Here is a 12,994-nt window from a genome sequence, read left to right as displayed (position 1 = left end):
GCGGGGAGGGTAGCAGCAGCAATGACTGTACTCTCTCTAATTTTGTGTCAGGCTACGCTCCTCATGCCAGTCATGTTGTGTTATACCATGCCCCTCATGGCAGCTATTTTGTGTTATGCCACATGCCCATGGCAGCCATTATGTGACTGCCACCCTCAGCACTCTCAAAATTTGAAATATGTCCCTTGGTCCAAAAAAGTTGGTGATGCCTGAATTAGACAAACTAAGAGAGTTGCTTGTCATCTGTGAAGTGTGATACACTTTTTATCACATTTTAAAAAATGAAGGGGAAAGTGTGAGATGAAATATGGGCCTTTAGGTAAAATATATCATTCTATAAGGAATGGTAGCACAAAATTTAGAAACCTGTATTTTAAGGCATACTTAGTATTTTCCTCCAGAGAGGTCTCTGTTCTCTGTTGAGAAGCCATTTCAAGAAAACAGGGAGATATAACATCACACCTTTGTATGCCTGGAGGCATGTGCTCAGGTGTAGGTGCTAAAAAGTCATCAAGCTAAGCTAATTCTTCTTATTTATTTATTTTATAGTTAATAACACTGTTGGTAGCTTTTATCTTTCCTTCAAAGAATTGCCCATTCCTTCTCTTCACTCCATTCCAAAGTAAAGCACCCTTTGACTACTACTCCCTCTTACCGCCATCCTTTCTTTTAAGAGTGCATAAGTTAGCCCAATGTATATTTGAGTCCTTGTGCTTTCCCCTGAAGATTCTTGTGTGAGGCACTGAAATTGATATCTGTCGGCGCATAATATAATATGCTGTCAAAGTAAAATGATGCCATTTGATCTTGATCAATAAAATCATCCTGACAGACAGTGGAATTATGTCTCAAATGGTCCAATATCATTAAAAAAAGGAGGTAAGATAGAGATTGGTATCTGCATATATATCTTTACAGTAAAACCCTTGAATTGATCCAGTCAAGATACAGGTTTACCGTCTGATCTACTATTTGTGAAAACTAGGCTAATCTTGGCACAATCTAACATATCTACTTGGAAGAGATAATTGGTCCCTGGAATATATATCTCAAGCTCTATATTCTCTGCCTGGATTTTGTAAAAAAACCTTTCAAACATAAGAAAGTTTCTCACTTTTGGATGCTAAAATGCAATTAGTTGCAGTGAATTATACATTCAACTGGCTGTGTAGCTAATCGAAATATATAAGCAAACGTCCTGATTCATAGGGTCACCATCAGTTGTAATCGACTTGAAGTCACATAACACACACACAAACTGAAAAGCACAGAACAAAAAGCAAGTGAAATCATTTCTTTAAAGGATCATATAATTTTGTATTTGACTTTTGTCTCAGGATATAATACCACCAACTACTCCCATAGGTCACTACTACTTTACATTGGAACACTGTGATAGCTAATTTGTTAATATCATACTTATGCCACTGAAATATTTTTGTTGATTAATATGGTTAAAGAAATCACAACTTGATGAAGACTACCAGAGATTGTTAAAAGATTGTCATCTTGAGTACTGTGTCCAGTTCTGGTCTCCACACTTCAAGAAGGATGCAGACAAACTGGAACAGGTTCAGAGGAGGGCAACAAGGATGATCAGGGGACTGGAAATAAAGCCCTATGAGGAGAGACTGAAAGAACTGGGTATGTTTAGCCTGAAGAGAAGACTGAGGGGAGATATGATAGCACTCTTCAGGCTGTCACATAGAGAATCTCTTCTCAATCATCCCAGAGTGCAGAACACAGAATAATGGGCTCAAGTTGCAGGAAGCCAGATTTCAACTGCACATCAGGAAAAACTTCCTAACTGTTAGAGCCATACAACAATAGAATCAATTACCTAAAGAGGTAGTGGGCTCTCCAACACTGGAGGCATTCAAGAGGCAGCTGGACAGCCATCTGTCAGGAATGCTTTGATTTGGATTCCTGCGTTGTGCAGGTGGTTGGACTTGATGGCCTTATAGGCCCCTTCCAACTCTACTATTCTATGATTCTATGAAAATAGGTTAATAAGCTTGGGGAAATTATTGTATTTCCCTTAAACATGGGAGAATATAAATTTGTGGCATCCAGCTGTTTACACTCACATATTATACTGACTTATGAAGCTGTTGTTCTCCCGTCAGCAAATTCTTGTTTAAGTCATGATCTACCTAGCCAAACCATGGCCCCAACTGAAGACAAGCTTTCCTTCTTCCTTGCAGAGCTATGACTTTACAGTATGTAAGTGCATGAAGTTTCTTTAATACTGAAGAAGTGTAGAGCACACAAAGGTTACATCAAGGTAAGTGTTACACAGTAAATGACCCAACATACAATAAGCAGAGGAAAACACCATGATTCACTCTAGATAGTTCTGTACAATCTCTGGAATACATATCATGGCCTCTGAAGAATCAGCTTCTCAGTAATCTTCTTTCATGGGCAGCAAAGAGGGTGAAATCCTAAATTCCTTTGACAAGCATCTAGAGTGTTAGGATTTTCGGAATGGTGGCTCCTATAACTCAAAAGCAATTCTTCTCTTGTGCATAGCTTCTGCAAAGCCAAGGAGCTTGTCCTTCCTTTTCCATCTGACTTACCCACCCAAGCTTTTACTGTCTGTTGTCAAGAGAGCTCATCATTAGACCGCAGGAAGATTTAGGAATTCTGGTCCTGGCAAAACTGATCATTGTGAGCTTTTCTCTCAGCAAGAGCCTCTGGGCTGTTAAAGAAATAATTCCCCTGTACTTGGCCTCATGCTGCTGCTAAATTCTTCAAAATCGCTAAGGCTGGATAGCATTTCCTACTTGTCTCTAATGCTACAAGGATTTCACTCTAAGGCCAAGTCTACTTATGCAGCAAAATTAGATGGAAATCAAGGAACAGAATAGTGAGGAGATAAATGGACTATATCATTTCAGAATGCAAGTGGGGAAAATTTACATTTTTAAAGGTCTCCCAAATAAATAAAATTCACTGCAAATAGAAATAGCAGCCCATGGAAATTATTGCATCCCACTTACACACACAACTGTATATAATTATACTAGAAATACATTCAGGGTAGACTGAATCAGTGAATGATGTTGTCTTCCGAGAAAATTAATGGACGATTTCCTATTAACAGCAACAGTATTGAACAGAAGGAATTATCTTCTTTTCACATTGTTTCCAACCAAGATCCAGGGTATGGATGAAACATCGTTGCAGGAAGGAGTGGTTCCAGCCACCCTGAAAGAGGCAGTGATCTGACTGCTCTGGAAAAGGCCCACCCTGGATCCATTGGTTTATGACCACTACTGCCCAGTTGCAAATACCCTCTTTTCATGGAAGGTTATTGAGAGGGTTGTGGCACAGCAATTGCAAGAACTCTTGGATGAAACAGATTATCTTGACCCATAAGTATCTGGGTTCAAGCCTGGTTATGGAACTGAATTGGCCTTGGTCGCACTGATCTCTATCGGGAGAAGGGCATGGAGAGTACAACTCTGTTATTGTTACTTGATCTTTTGGCAGCTTTTGATACCACTGACCATGGTATCTTTTTGGGCTGACTTGGTGAGATGGGTTTCAGAGGCACTGTTTTACAATTTTACAGTGATTGTCTCTTGGCCCCCTGGCAGTTGTACTGTGGGGTGCTGCAGGGTATCATCTTGTCCCCCATGCTGTTTAACAACAATATGAAGCCGTTGGGAGCAGTCATCAAGAGATTTGAGGTGAGGTGTCAACAGTATGCTGACGATACCCAGCTCTATTTCTCTGTAACATCTGGATCAGAAAAGGCTATGCAAGCCCTGGACCACTGCCTGTATTTGTGGTGGGCTGTATGAGGGCCAATAAACTGAGTCTGAATCCTAGCAAGACAGAGACTCTGTGGGTTGGTGGTTCCTGAGTTCAGATAATTGGTCAGTTGCCTGCTTTGGATGGGGTCATACTCCCTCTGAAAGAGCAGGTCCATAGTCTGGCAGTGCTCCTAGATCCATCTTTGTCGCTAGAGCCCCAAGTGACCTCAGTGGCTAGGAGTGTCTTTCACCAGCTTTGGCTGGTAAGACAGCTGCAGCCATTTCTGGACCCAGGTAGCCTGACCACTGTTCATGCACTGGTAACCTCCAGGCTGGATAATTGTAAAGCACTCTATCTGGGGCTGCTCTTGAGGTTGGTTCGGAAGTTGCACCTGGTGCAAAATGTGGCGCTGAGACTGCTCACTGGGGCAGGGTATCGCCAACATGTCACCCCGCTGCTGAATGAATTGCACTGGCTGCCTATTAGCTATCAGGCTAAGTTCAGGGTTCTGGTTTGGGTGTACAAAGCCCTATACAGCTTGGCAGTAGGGTACCTGAAAGACCGTCTTACCCCTTATATATCCAGTTGATCACTGTGCTCTGCAGGTGAGGACCTCCTACAGATACCATCTTATCAGGAGATCCATTCCACACAACATAGGAAGTGGACCTTTAGCGTAGTGGCACCTATCCTTTGGAATTCCCTCCCCTTAAATATTAGACAGGTGCCATCTCTGTTATCTTTTTGGCGCCTACTGAAGACCTTCCTCTTTCAACAAACCTTTTAAGTAGAGACCTTATCCCAGTCTGTGTCTGTGTTGGAATTGCTTTTTAATATGTTTTTAAAGCTTTTTTTAAAAGATGTTTTAAAATCTTTTTTTTAAAAAGATGTTTTTAAGATGCTTTAATATGTTTTTAAGGATGTTTTGTTGTAATATATTTTAAAGTCTGTTTTCATGATGTTTTAGAATGTTTTTAGTGCTTTTGGGCTCCTACTGGGAGGGGCAGGATATAAATCTAATAAATAAATAAATAAAATAAAGATTATCTGCTCTGCACAACTATTTCTATGAGTTGGTAACAGGGGCCTACAAATTTATTCTAGCTTTTGGGTGAAAAAAGTATGCCACTGAAGATCAAATCAATAATGCCATACAGATTTTTTATTTATTTATTGTCTTATAATTATTTGTTATGATTGTGTTCCTATTTTAATTCAGCTGAGAGCCATAAATTATCAGTACTACATGGTATACACAACATCATATGTAGCAGTTAATCCTAACTGTATACAATCCATCACAATCTTTATCTTTATTTTAGTTAGGAGTAGATCAGTGAAAACTGGATACTCCCCACCTTGTGCAAGTGGAAGTGCAAAGCCACCATTGGATGCATTTTATTATATTTCTAATTCACATGAAAGAGGGACAAATATCAACATTGAATTAATTTATTTTATTTTTGAGCAAAGAATGAAAAAAGGATTTTGATGCATTGAATTGCAGACACGTGCAGTAATTGCTCTATGTAAGGTCAGCAGAGATGAAAATGAAATAACATTACCTTTAAATTAGATGTTAATGAATGATTTAACATGCACACAGAGACATTGTGTAAGCTCTCTGATGCAGGTGTTTTTTTATCTTCCTTTTGTCTCTGCAAAGTTAATAGCAAAAATTCCAGTTGTCTGATCATTTATTAAAACATACTTTTGCTGTTATTAAGCACATATTTATAGTATGTTTTACATGGTTCTTTATGTTCTTTTACCTATTTGACAGCTGTACTGTCATGTACTGCCTTGTAGATGGAGAATGATGTATTTGTACGTAGGTGTTCCAAATTTTGAGCCACTGTTGCTCAGAGTAGAAATATCTGCTTTTCTGGGTTAGTCTTGTTATTTCTTCAAAATCTTCTGAATCATCCTTTGCCTGCAAATCCTTAAAGTACAGTATCTTTCCGCTACTGGGCTTTAAAAAATTAACTGTAATGGCAACTGAATACTTCTGCTCCTACTTTTTCTGTGTTCCCTCTCCCTCCCCCCCAAACCTGTATCAGTTTAGTTTCATTAAAATAGATGTAGGGGGGGAAAGAAATCACTGTTCAGAATGGGACTGATTTAAAAGCAGTCCCAGCATAATACAACAAAACAAACCTTTTCCATCCCATGTCATGTGTTTGTAATCTGAACAATGATAAATCCTTCAGGAATTTCCTTGTTTGGCCTCGCTAGTTAATCAGAGAAAGCAAATTTTTGTTTGAAATTAAATATTTTGTAGATTAACTACAATGATTAATCAAATGGGAAAATTCCTTGTTTTATATACCATTAAGCTGTTTATATACCATAAAGCTGTTCATAAATTCATAATTTATAATGCTTTATCTAATGTTGCTTCCATTTGAAAACTATTGAAGTATGTGAAAACTACTGAAGTAGGTCCTCAAAGAATTATATCATTAGCCAAATCAGGAGAGGCAGTGATGACCACCGATGTGGATGGCTTTAAAAGGATTAAACAAATTCATAGAGGATAAGGCTATCAGTGGCTACAAGCCATGATGGCTGTGCTCTGCCACCATAGTCAGACACAGTTGCCGGAAGCCACAGGAGGGGAGAGTGCTCTTGTACTCAGGTCCTGCTTGCAGGCTTCCCATGGGCATCTGGTTGGCCACTGTTAGAACAAGGTGCTGAACTGGATGGGCTACTGGCTCATCCAGAAGGTTGTTCTTGTGTTCTTATGAAAAGTAAGAGATAGCCAGCCCATGGGACTTCCATTTATGACACAATCATGTTTGCTATCACATATTTATCACCAACACAACCATTAGCAGCTTTGGCCTAGTGCTGGGTAAAGACCTCTTCTAAATGTACCATGTATTCATCATCATCCCACTCCACTTGCCCGCGCAGAGCCTGGACGGGCAGGGCGTAGTTGCAGCTAAGGGGCGATGCCGTGGCCGCCATTTTAGAGAGGGGCAGCGATTGCGCATTGCGTATAATGTGTGTGCGTGACATGCTGCATGAAGGGGCGGGGTGCCAGGGGCCTATTTAAGCCCATGCTGTCCCTTCTTTCCTCCTTTAGGCGCGTGATGCCCACTCCGCCCTCCCTCTTTTACAGTGTGATCTGGGTCACTTCGGGGACTAGTAGGAATTTTTATCCTGCCCACCCTGGCTGGCGGGCAGGTTTCTTGCCTGCTCCACACTGTGAGGGTGGGAAAGAATAGAGTTAGAGGGCATTGTGATTAATATGTGGTTTTGGCTGATTCAGCTAATTTGGCAAGGTTTAAAATGTTAATGCCCCGAGTGGGAAAGGTTGTTGGTGCACGGGTGTGGTGAGGTATGGGAAGGGAAGTAGGTAAGGATAGCTAGGTGGCCCCCTTAGACACCTTTGGAGGTGACTGCTGGTTCCAGAGGCCTGCCAGGAAGGGCTTTACGGCCCAAGGGCAGGATATGGGCTGCTTCTGGGGCCAACTTACCTCATCCAGCCGGAGTTGTACGGCCCCGGGGGGTGGTGATGTGGGAAGGCCCCCCTGCTCATCTACAGGGTGTGGCCAGGGTAAAGGGTAAGCAGAAGGTCTTGCCCTTGCCCCAGCAGGGCTGGTCACCCGAGAGCTTTATGGCAAGCTGCTTGCTTATAGACAGTCCCCTCACCTAGGTTTCCCCTCTGCAGGTCACTTTAAAGGGTTTTGTTATAGTTTAATAAAGTGGACCTTTGTTCAACCCAAACTGCTGTGTCCGTGTCTGATTTCACCCCTCGGCCACAATTGATATTGTGGTACCTAAAATTTATTTTCACATCTCCTCTGTCAGAAGAGCAAACGCTGTACCCATTTTATAGACTTAATTTTTTTTCTTCTCTGTAGACTTTATTTACGTTACATTATTTATATGGTTATGCTATATCTTCCAAACACCACAATTTGTCCTGCTTCTCTTGCTTCTGTCAACTGCTACTGCCGTCTTCTGATCTGCTAACACCCCTATCAATGTTCTTTCACAAAATACTCATAGCAGTTTAGCAGCTGTTTCAAGGATGCATATTATGTAACAGAGAATTTGCACATAAACGATAATTGAAAGTGCTTGATAAATAACATTCACAACAATTCTGCAGTTTGTTAGAAGCAGATGTTTCTTTTTCAGAGTTCCCCAGTAAGTAGACTGACTGCAGGTTTTGGTTCAAGCTGTGAAGAAATGCAAGACTGACACAAAGAAGTCCCAGTCACTGCCTGATGGACTCCACTAATTGAGTCAATCTATTATAGAGCCTTATCCAGGTAATTCAAGTCAGTAGGAGTCTTTCCATTGACTTTGAAGGAGACTGAATAAGATTCTTTCTGCTTAAACAGGAAAAGCAGTTCTTTTAAAAAACAAAGTTTGCAGTTCCTATAAGTCTAGCCCTATAACTATTAATTATACAGAGAATCTTAAATGCACGTAGCACTAAAACTAATTATTTAGTAGTTAAAACAAAGTACTGAGAATACGTACATCTGGTTTCAAATTTTAACTTGTTAATGATTACAAATGTTCACTTGGGGCAGGTAAGATAACTTATGAATGAAGGTGAACTCCTAATTTAACAGATATCTGATGACTAAATGACTATTTCAACTGGGGTAAAAAGACATAGTTTTCCAACTTTAAACAAGGGTCATTATCTTTAATTTGTAAAGTTCCTGAACGGTGTTAATAATTTAGAATAAAGGGTGTTTAACAGCACAAGTGTTTAATCTAGATCTCTGCATTTATGGAATAAAATTCAGCTGGCAATTTAATTAGTTTATTTTTATATACCTCCTTAAAATTAATGACACAGAAATCCAGTAAAATGTTTCCAAATTAATATATAATGAAAGAAACAAGCTATATGAAGTGAGGGTAACAAAACTGCAGGAGGTTTGAGGCAGAGCTACATTACAATTCTATGCATTTCCTATGCAGAGTTCAATGGGACTTACTTCCAACTAAGTGGATATAAGGGTTGCAGACTTAATTGGATTAATCCCTATGATTTAAGATGTCATGTCAAGCAACTCTAAAACTGTTTTTGTAATAGTGGAATGAATTATAGCATATGCCTGCCTGACTGTGACAATACTTAGATCACTCCTTTGTCATATACACCCCAGAATCTGGGCAGACAATAACAACTAAAATCAATCTGTTTTAAAAACAATACACAAGCAGATAGCCACATGCACAGATATGTCAACTACCCCTCAATTTCCTCATATCTGGATGATAAACAAAAAATAAGGTGATAATCATAGAGACTCTGTTGTCCAAAAGTACTCCCACCATATTTTACCCTGAGAGATATATGATAGTGGTATAATAGATACAAGAACAACCTTTTTTCACTTGATATATGATACATCATGTGCTTTTTCAAAGCTAAGCAGCAACAGAGGCAGCAGAAAAGTATACAAACTTGCAGGGTTTTTTAAAAATGATAAACACTGGAGTTGTAGTTGACATACATTTATCACCTGGGTAGGCCAAGAAGAGATTTATTAAGACAAGATTTCTGTGGGAGTGCAAACAATAAATAAAACATTGGGCAGGAAAATGACAGAAGATTTTAGCCATTGCTTTAATGTGTGGCACTTTATTTTCCATTAAAGAAATATCAGTGTTGTTGTTTTTTAAAAAAATGCAGCTGTTCCAGGAAACATAGTTTAGCATTTGATGATATTCCTGATGTTTGATGTATCATTCTAGCCAAATTTGCATCATGAGACAGTAAATATAGACAGACAGCCACCTGTTGGGTATGCTTTAAGTTGGATTCCTGATTTGAGCAGGGGGTTGGACTCAATGGACATATAGGCCTCTTCCAGCTCTACTATTTTTGGATTCTATGATTCTACAACCTATCACAGTGTGCATGCAACTCAGACAGGCACAAGCACCTGTTACCCACCAAGTCAAACACAACATAACAGCCTTGTACTCTCGCCTGTCTGTTGTTTAACAATGTCCCAGGAAGGCAGCAAAATGTGTTGATTGAGCTCCTGTGGGACTATCTTTAGCTTAGTAGATCACAAATTCAGGCAACCTGATGTATCTACTTGGTAATTAAGTCATCTTCATTAATGCTTCCTGGCAGTGAGGACAATTTTGCCACTATCCTGCTTCCCTATATTTCTGATGGTGCAACTCTCCAGTAAAATTTTCCTCACCATTTGGTGGGATGAGCCAGATGATTAGCTTACAAGTTGTTACATGCATTCCATTCTTGATTACTACGTGGTAAATATTAGTCCAGCAGCTATGGAACACCTTTAAGACACAAAGTAAGGAGGCATTTAATGTGGGAAGCAATTATCTTTTGAATTTCTGAAATGCTAATGCTACCATTTGGCTGCTGTTCTTTGCTGCCAATCCAGTTAATATAATAAGAATCATCCCCCCCCCCCAATGTGGTATATGTGATCATGTTTTCTGATTTTTATTACCATTAACTGGTTTGGGTCTGCCAGGAGCTGGAAACATGGCAAAGTCGGAACTGAAGAGCAAGCCGAGACCAAAGGACAAAGAAAAGGCAGAATCAGGGAGTAAGCCAGAAACCAGCACTGAATGCAATGTCAGAGGTTGGCCACAGGTGCACCTTGTCTCTGAAAAGATTTACAGGTAAACACAGGCAGGCCAGAAGTGACATCAATGACAGGTGGGTGGGTAGAATGCTCTCACCCTCCCTGGCACGCTATGAAGGGGAAAAGTCTGGAAGGGGAGAGCAGCCTCAGTAGCAGCATGCACTTGAAAGGAAAAGACATTTACAAACTGAACCATTGCCTCAGCATGGAGACACAACGGAAACCAACAAAGAACCTGTTCTGGATTATAACCCAGAAAACTCTTTACAGGAATTGAGGAAGGAGAGAAGAGAGAAGGAAGCTATACCATAGCCCAGGGATAGCTCAATGATACGAAGAGCCCCAGTCCTTCTATACTAGGAGCCAGAGACTCATCAAGACCTCTCTGAAGGAACAATGAAATTTTGGGGCTCTGAGAGCACCTCCTCCCTCTCCTCCCCCCAAGTGTGCCCTGTTCCCTCCCCAAGTCTGCTCCAGAGGGTTGTGGGAACCATAGAACAGATTTAAGGGGAATGCAGGAGGAGAAAAGGGGAGAAGTCCCATTGCACAAGCAGAAATCCTTGTGCTGATGGGCCATGACTTAGTGTTCCTTTGGATGCAACCCATGGTCTTTTCAGATATAATTCACTAACAGGCAAAAAACATTGCAGTTTAAGAATGTACCTATAGCCCACAGATATTTCTATCAAACTTGAAAAAGCAGGGAAATTGGGCAGCTATAGTGAATGAACCAGGGGAACAGAAGACCTGACCTCCTCTCTGAGATATTGGGCTGCCCTACAAATTTGTCAAAATGCAAACACAATTTGGGTTGGTCTTTCACAGTCCAATCCACTTCCTGTGTAGCTTAGAAGAATTTGGTAACGTGCCTCTGAGCATATGCTGAGTGGTGGCAACACCTGCAATCAGCCCAAATAATAGAGACAAGACATCTGATCTTGTTTTAGCAGGGAGGAAGCAACATTATTAAAGACAGGAAAGCCAGTTTTATTTCAACAAGCATTCTCAGGTTATTGTTAGTAAACTAGAATTTGATTGCTGCTGCACTTACAAATTTGTAATAAATCTATTTTGGCTTAATCTTATTTTACTGTTGTTACTACTAATTTATGGCTTGGGGAGATTGTTAGCCATTTTGACTATTTTCATAAAAAGGCAAGATGAACATATTAGAAATAAAGAAAATATAAATAATATGTATGATGGCAGAAAGCACCATAGTTTAAAAGGAAGGTCAGGGACCACTGATACAAGACACAATCTTATAGTTCAGCAAAGGCCAGAACAGGGTGGAAATAGTAGGAACATGCCAAGATCTCAGGCATTTCAGCTGTGAAATATTATGGGTATCTTGATAGCAATTTTAATAATTAATCCATAAGGCTAGCAAAAGCTCTCACCTCATCATCATTTATAGGCTGCTGTAATACAATATGGCAGTTGCAGTTTCATGGTTTGGACAGGTCAGCAAAACTAAATTTGGAATTAACCCAATGGTTAATTGCATTTGGATCAGCAGCAAAGGCACTGCAGTCTCTTCTGAGAGCACAAGGCATTCACATGGATCAGAAAATTCAGGAGTCCTGGTTTAGCTTTTTAGTTCTTCAACTGACCTTTCTAAATATTATTAAGCACTTCATTTCTTTCTGTTTCTAGTTGTGAAATAAAATATTCCCCATTCATTGTCTTTGTTTTCAAGAACCATGGTGAAGAACCTAATTGATTATTGACAATCAGTTTGACTATGTGAATTCTTGAGATTACATAAAACATTGCATTACCGTTCAGGTGATACATGCCAAGCAGATGTACAAGAGTTTAAAGCTACAAGCACAAAAAGAAGAGACAGATATGAGGAAAAGGTATGAAGACCAGATCTGCTTCCTGAATACAATTCTCCCTTGCCTGCATGTAAAAAACTATATACTGGGTAGGGATGGGAAAGAGAAATGATTTGAAATGACATATGGGCTAAAAGTGGAATGAAGAAGCCCTTTTGCAAAGTTGAAATGGGATCACAGCATGGTTCTTGTTATTAAAAAGAAAGAAAGAAGGGGGGCTTCTGGTGTCTTTGAGACATGCTAAATTTTGGGTTTGTTTGTTTACTAGGAAAGAACTAATTTCCTGTTTTGGTTGTAACTTTGTTTGACAATGTCTGTGAAAAAAAGCTTTACTAAGGAAGACTTGTGTAAATGCAAAATACATCTTAGCAATATTTGATGTATCAGTGAGGCTGCGCTGAGAGTTTTTTCCTTGTTCCTTCTCCCTTACATCTTCTTAAAATCAAGAACATGTCATCATGAAATTTAGTTCTGATTAAGATAATCCAAAAGCAGGCTTTTTAGCAGACACACTCTTAGATTTGGTGCCAATGTTCAAAGCCCTGAAGAGTAAGAAAGACTGGGTCTGTAATGCAAAACAATAGTAACAAATATTTTCTTACAAACAACTTGTACCCACACACAAATTAAATTATTTGTTTCTAACTTGAATAAAAGAGTCTGAGTCTGCTCAGTTTATATAATACTAGGTCAATTTATTTTTTAATTTGTTTCACACTACTGTGTGTTTTACTTACTAAATATCTTAGAGATCATGGTCGCTTTGCACCTCCCCAGTAGTTTTGC

The 12,994-nt window shown here is 39.7% G+C and overlaps 1 long non-coding RNA gene across 1 annotated transcript; it reads left to right on the top strand.

Annotated features, from left to right (window-relative positions):
- Positions 1 to 9,968: 9,968 nt before the first annotated feature.
- On the top strand, positions 9,969 to 12,788 carry LOC133376539 (uncharacterized). Its single transcript, XR_009760512.1, has 3 exons — positions 9,969 to 10,067; positions 10,254 to 10,404; positions 12,156 to 12,788. It is a non-coding gene; the product is annotated as an uncharacterized LOC133376539 (long non-coding RNA).
- Positions 12,789 to 12,994: the final 206 nt, after the last annotated feature.

This window comes from Rhineura floridana, chromosome 2 (genome assembly GCF_030035675.1).
Source record: "Rhineura floridana isolate rRhiFlo1 chromosome 2, rRhiFlo1.hap2, whole genome shotgun sequence".
Lineage (NCBI taxonomy): Eukaryota > Metazoa > Chordata > Lepidosauria > Squamata > Rhineuridae > Rhineura > Rhineura floridana.
Note: the sequence above shows the minus strand (reverse complement) of the source record. Positions and strands in the feature narration are given on the sequence as shown.